Genomic DNA, 7,013 nt, shown 5'->3' with positions numbered 1-7,013 from the left:
AAAAAACAAAAGAATTTAAAAAAAAAAAAAAAAAAAAAAAAAGGGTACATAATCATATGAACACAATTGGAAAAGAAGGAGAGAACGAATAGATGCACTCTTGTTCTAATCAAGATCAAAAGATACAAAAATATTAAAACTAACAATATACTTAATCCGCATAATTGTTTACACGGAAATGACAACAAAATTCAATATTGACGTAAAAGTACTTTAAATTTATTTAAATTTCTTAGCGAGAAAAGAAATTATAATTTTCACCGAAGATTTCATAATAATAAGAAATATCACAAGAAATATTTTTTGAGACAACAAAACAAGGAAAAATATTTAGATTTTAATTTTTTAATACTTAAAATGTCCCCTATATTTTGTTAAAATACCACTTTCACTCTTTTTATTACTTTTTATTACTTTTTATTACTTTTTATTATATAAATACCTAAAACACCCATTGTGTTTATAAAAGCTTATTCAAAACACCTAAATCAGTTAAATTATTGAAAATGCATGATTATCCTTTCTAATTTATGTTAAATGTTATTTTAGATATGATTTAACTAAAAAATTAAACAAAATTTTAAAAAAAGCTCAAATAATCAATAAAATACTTCATTTATTTTGGGAGCTTTTATTTTTTTAAATTGATTTTATTTGACATTCTAGTTTAATAATATTTTGAATTGTATTTAATAAAGATTGGAAAAGGTCATATTGATTCTTTAAAAAATTTAATTTGGTTCATAGGGTGTTTTGAGTCTGTTTTATAAACACGGTGGTCTTTTAGGTATTTGCATAATAAAAGAGGCGAAATTTGTATTTTTGACAAAATAGAAGGAGCGGTTTTGGTATTATTCTTTTGAGAAAATTGTTGAACTTACTCTCAAAGTGCATGAGTCTGAATTTTTACTCTTTATTCTTAGTTAATACCTTTTTGCTAATATAGTTATTTGATTAAAAAAGATATTAATCAAGAGTGATGAGTAAAAATCTAGACTCATGCACTTTAATGGGTATTTGTCTTTTTTTTTTTTTTTGAGAGAAAGAGAGAAATAGGCCTGATTCGGGGGAGAACAAAAATTAATAGCTCAAGATTAGAAATAGTTAGTAAATAGACCATTAAGATGTAAATTTAGATTTAACACTTAGTTGAATGACAAAATTACCCCTAATAAAATGTCAAGAAACCCTAATTTTTTGTTTTTGCTAATCCAGGAAACCTTAATTTAAATCCCTATCACACAATCTCTATTTTTTCTCCCTCTCTCTCCTCCTTTCTGTACGATGAGCGGCCACTGTCAACTCTTCTTTCGCATCTCCAAAAACAGCTTCTGGCATTGACATAATTCCAGCAATGGTTGTTCCTTGAGATGGCCAGCCTCATTGCGAGCCAGATCGCCGCAACGAAGGCCTCTCTATTGGCCGGAGTTGCGCCGCCAAGAAGCAGACATGTCTAAGATCCCTGTTGGAATTGTGCAAGTGTAAATATAAAAAACCTAATAACTAAAGTCCCACATAGAAAACTTATAGGGTGGAGTAGCACTTTATAAGCCAACACACATGTGAGTGGGTTGATGAAGTGGCAACGAGAGAGTCTCTTGTGGCTCGCACACACGCATGTGCGCGGCGTTGGCAGTGAGGCTGTAGAGGCGCTTTTGGCGTGTGTAGAAAATACTTAAAATAATATATTTTTAAAAAAAAATTGGATTTCAAAACATAAATTTATTTTGTTTTTTATTTTTGAAAGGTTACAACCTTTCAGAAACAATGTATTTTTTGAATTTTAAATTAACTGAAAGGATAAAACAATTCTGATTGGGTAGCAGTTTTTCTAACAGGTGTAATTAAAGGTTGCCATTAAAGTTATAAATAGAGAACACGTTTTTAGAAAAAAAAAAATTTTGAAAATTTATTCTCTTCTCCTTCCTAGGAAAAAAACATTCTCTGTTCTTTGTGTTTTCTTCACTTTTGCTTATCACAGAAACACTTTGAAAGGCTTGTCATATCTTGTAAGCGATTTGCTGTTCAAACCCTTAAGCAATCTCAAGAAGAGAGGGGGCGAATAACTCTTTAAGGAAAGCGTAATTTCTACGTGTTTCAAGTCTTCATTATTAAATTTCCAACAATCTTAAAGTAATATTTTTTTCAAATGGAGACTGAAACCACTATTGCCACAATTAAACTGATGAATCAAGATTTGGTGAAACTAGATCGGTTTGACGAGATGAATTTTACTCGCTGACAAGACAAACTGAAATTCCTGTTGACCGCTCTGAAGATTTTCTATGTTCTTGAACCTGATTTGGAACCAATTCCAAAACCTTCAGACAATGACATCGACGAACTGAAGGCAGAACGAAAGAAGCGATAGGAAGATGAACACATGTGTCGTGGACATATTCTCAACGCGATGTTAGATCGTCTATACGACCTCTACACCAACACTCCGTCTGCAAAAGAGATTTGGAACGCACTGGAATTCAAATATAAGGCAGAGGTGGAAGGTACCAAAAAGTTTCTAATTTCAAAATATTTTGATTTTAAAATGGTTGATAATCAACCTGTTTTGCCTCAAGTTCATGAATTACAAGTTATTGTTAACAAATTAAGGGCTGTGAAAATAGAATACTCAATAGAATTCCTTTAAAGAAAAACAAAATCTCTCCACATGAGTTATGAAAAGGGAGAAAACCCAATATAGGTTATTTTAAAGTGTGGGGGTGTCTTGCTTATTACAAAAATACCGATCCTAGAAGGACGAAGTTAGGTCCTAGAGGGATAAGAAGTGCATTTGTAGGATATGCTACAAATAACAAAGCATATAGACTCTTAAATTTAGAGTCTAAGGTTATAATAAAATTACGAGATGCAGAGTTTTTTGAGAATTTATTAATTTCTGGTGATAATTCTCAAGCTCCTACAAATGAGATATCTCATGAAGGAAATTCTTTCATTGAAAGGTCACAAGTAGAGTTAACTCCTAATATTCATGAGGAACCTTGTAAACCTCGAAGAAGTAAATGAGTCTATGGCTTCGAAGGATTCTGCTTTTTAGAAGGATGTAATAAATGATGAGATGGATTTTATTATGCCTAACCACACTTGGAAACTTGTCGATTTACCACCCGGTTCTAAGTCTATTGGATGTAAATGGGTATTTAGGAAAAAGTACCATACTGATGCCACTCTAAATACATTTAAGGCTAGATTAGTAACTAAAGATTATCAACAAAAAGAAGGAATTGACTATTTTAATACATATGGGCATGTTGCAAGAATAACTTCAATTAGGATCTTGTTTGCTTTAGCATCTATATATGATATTTATGTTCATCAAATGGAGGTTAAAATAACGTTTTTAAATGGAGATCTCAATGAGGAGATCTACATAGAACAACCGGAAGGTTTTGTTCAACCTGAAAATGAATATAAAGTGTGTAAACTTGTCAAATCTTTGCATGGGCTAAAGCAAGCACCTAAACAATGACATGAAAAGTTTGATTATGCTATTCTTTCAAATGGATTCATTCATAATACTGCAAACAAATGCTTATATACAAAAGGGTGTGATAAGTAAATTATCTTTGTATGTCTTTATGTTGATGATATGTTGATCATCAGCAATGACATAAGTGGCATAATAGAAACAAAGAGGTTTCTATCTTCCTCATTCAAAATGAAAGATCTTGGAGAAGTTGATACGATCTTAGGTATCAAGGTTATGCAAAATAGTGGGGGTTTTACATTGAGTCAATCGCACTATATTGAGCAAGTGTTGAACATGTTTAATCACTTAAAAATTAAGGATGCAAACACACCATTTGATCCAAGCTTGAAACTTCTAAAGAATGAAGGAAAGGCAGTTGCCCAACTTGAGTATGCAAGTATTATAGGAAGTCTTATGTATGCGGAACAGTGTACAAGACCTAATATAGCATTTGCAGTTAGTAAATTAAGCAGATTTATTAGCAACCCAAATTTTGAGCACTGGCATGTTATTGCTAGGGTTCTTAGTTATCTAAAGAAGAGTAAAAACCTAGGTATTCAGTATACAAAGTTCCCTGTTATATTAGAAGAATATTCAAATGCTAGCTGGATATCAAGTGTAGAAGACAACAAATCTACTTCAGGTTGGGTGTTCACTCTTGGAGAAGGTGTAATTTCTTGGAGATCTAAGAAATAAACTTTTATTACACACTCAACCATGGAGTTAGAATTTGTTGCATTAGCAGCAATAGGGAATGAAGCAGAGTGGCTTAGGAATCTTCTATTAGAAATCCCTTTGACTTCTAAGAATGTATCGGCTACACCTATACATTGTGATAGTCAAGCCACTTTAGCACATGCATACAGTGAGGTATATAATGGAAAAACTAGACAGATTAGTCTAAGATATGAATATGTGAGAAAGTTAATTAAAAGTGGTATCTCACTCACATATGTGAAATCCACTGTCAATTTGGCAGATCCTTTTACCAAGCCTCTTACAATAGATTTGATAAAGTCAACATCTAGAGGGATGGGGCTGAAGCTCCTAGAATGATAGTCTACCTTTAATGGCAACCCAACCTAACACTGTGAAATGACTAGTTTTAGGTTCAAAGGGTACAAACAAATCATTGTTTGTGGATATTTTCAGCACTATACGTTTAGCCCTATCTACAGAACATTAGTGCTGGTTGTTACAGTTTGAGGGTTGAGTAATTTAAAAAAAAAAAAAACAAAACTCTTAATGAAGTTCGATCTAAGAGACAAGTATCTTAAATGTAACGAGGATACTGGAAGAACTTCACCTATATGAACTTAGAGGTGGTGTCGCCTCAAGTGAGAGTTAGAGTTTCTCTCTTAAAAGTTCATGAAACAGGATGAGCACAAGGCCATTAAAAGTGCTAAGGGAGTTTTGTGTAGAATAAAAGAACACATGAATGTTTATGTGTGTAGTGTCACCGATTTTTGTTAAAGGAATAACTAGTTCAAAGTTTTATACTACCAGGGATTTCGACAATTACCTTATGGTACTTATATTAAGGTAGGGTTCAAATCTAACAATACCTTATTGTATTCATAAACATTTTTTTTTAGTTTCTAGGTGATCTATTTATATTTATACTTGAACAAGTGGGAATTGTTCAAGTGTAAATATAAAAAACTTGATAACTAAAGTCCCACATAGAAAACTTATAGGGTGGAGTAGCACTTTATAAGTCAACACACATGTGAGTGGGTTGATGAAGTGACAACGAGAGAGTCTCTTTTGACTTGCACGCACGCGTGGCGTGAGCAATGAGGCGCTATTAAAATAATATTTTAAAAAAAAATTCAGATTTCAAAAAATAATTTTTTGTTTTTGTTTTTGAAAGGTTACAACCTTTAGTGTATTTTTTTAATTTTAAATTAACTGAAAGGATATAACCTTTCTGATTAGGCAGCAGTTTCTCTAACAGGTATAATTAAAGGTTGCCATTAAAGTTATAAATAGAGAACACGTTTTTAGAAAAAAAATATTCTGAAAATTCATTCTCTTCTCCTTCCCAGAAAAAAAAAAAAAAAACGTTCTCTATTCTTTGCGTTTTCTTCACTTTTGCTTAGTGCAAAAACACTTTAAAAGGCTTGTCATATCCTGGAAGCAATTTGTTGTTGAAACCCTTAAGCAATCTCAAGATGAGAGGGGGCAAATAACGCTTTAAGAAAAACCTAATTTTTACGTGTTTCAAGTCTTCATTACTAATTTTCTAACAATCCTGATGGCGAATGGAACGATAATGACAGAGTCACAATCTCCTCGATAGAGTCACAATCTCCTCGACAGAGTTCTCGGTGCATGGCTTGAAGAGAGAGTGGATGGTGGAGAAAGAGAAAGAGAGGGGTAGTGAAGGTGTTTGACTGCAGAAAGGGAATAGAAAAAAAAATTGAAAAAAACAAAAAATGACTAAAAAGAAAAAACTGTAAAAACTAGGAACTAAGGGTATTATCGGAAAGTAAACCATTTTAAATTTTAAATGGCCTATTAAATTTCTAATGTTTTGTAAATAGACTATTTACTTTTTAGGTTTTATAAGTTGGCCTATTTACTACAAGTTTTTTATTTTTTTATAAATATTATAGTTAACATTTCAGCCTAATGGACTGGGGACAATTGCCTATACAGGCCCAAGACTTACACAGATTAGGGGATCTTGCCCATCGGGTAAAGAGTACTCTTGTCCCACCTAGGCTATGATATTGATGATGGATTGGGCTTACTCTCGAGGAAACTTGTAGTAAATAATGTTATTGTTATCAAAGTAAGTAGATAAATGTTTGAAATAAATAGCAGTAAATTGCAAAGTTACTAATTTATTAGAAGTAAAAAATCTTTTAGAGGCATAATGGTATTATTAAACATTTGTATTTAAAGGTAGTAATTGCTTTCTCGTCGTTCTCAACTGTCCCTTGCCAGCTAGGCTTCACCCTCATTTCTGTACATGTCTAGACAATGGCTTCTACAGTACATCGAGCTTCATACCGTCTAGAAAAAAACTTGGAAAGAAACTAGCAATCACCAATTTCCTCAATTCGGCCGCGGTAAAAGACTCTTAACTTAAAATTAATTTTGATTGCCTTTATTTTAGCAGTGAAAATTTACAAAATCGCCAAAATGATAACTAACTCATGAATTGAAATGACAAATCCACCAAAAACAACCGAGATCACTACAACCACTACAACCAAGTTTCCTGGAGGTCTTCTAAAGTTAAAAAAAAAATGATGAAAAATTGAGGATATGTTAGAAATGTAAAAAAAATTTGACAATTGTTAGTAAGGCTATAATTTACCCTTCAGTTAACCTTATTTTTCACTTGTTTCTTTCCAGCTAAATACATGAATGACACTTTTACTGATTAGGATTAGTTTATGGGAGTCACTTCTATCTTTACTTACTCTTTTTATCTAGAAATGTGAGTGAGATTCGAACGCCCCACCCAAATTTGAAATTGATGAATGGGAGAGGGACTCTCAATCCTGATAGAAAT

Source organism: Morus notabilis, unplaced genomic scaffold (genome assembly GCF_000414095.1).
Source record: "Morus notabilis unplaced genomic scaffold, ASM41409v2 Scaffold355, whole genome shotgun sequence".
NCBI lineage: Eukaryota > Viridiplantae > Streptophyta > Magnoliopsida > Rosales > Moraceae > Morus > Morus notabilis.
This window is presented reverse-complemented; position numbering follows the sequence as displayed.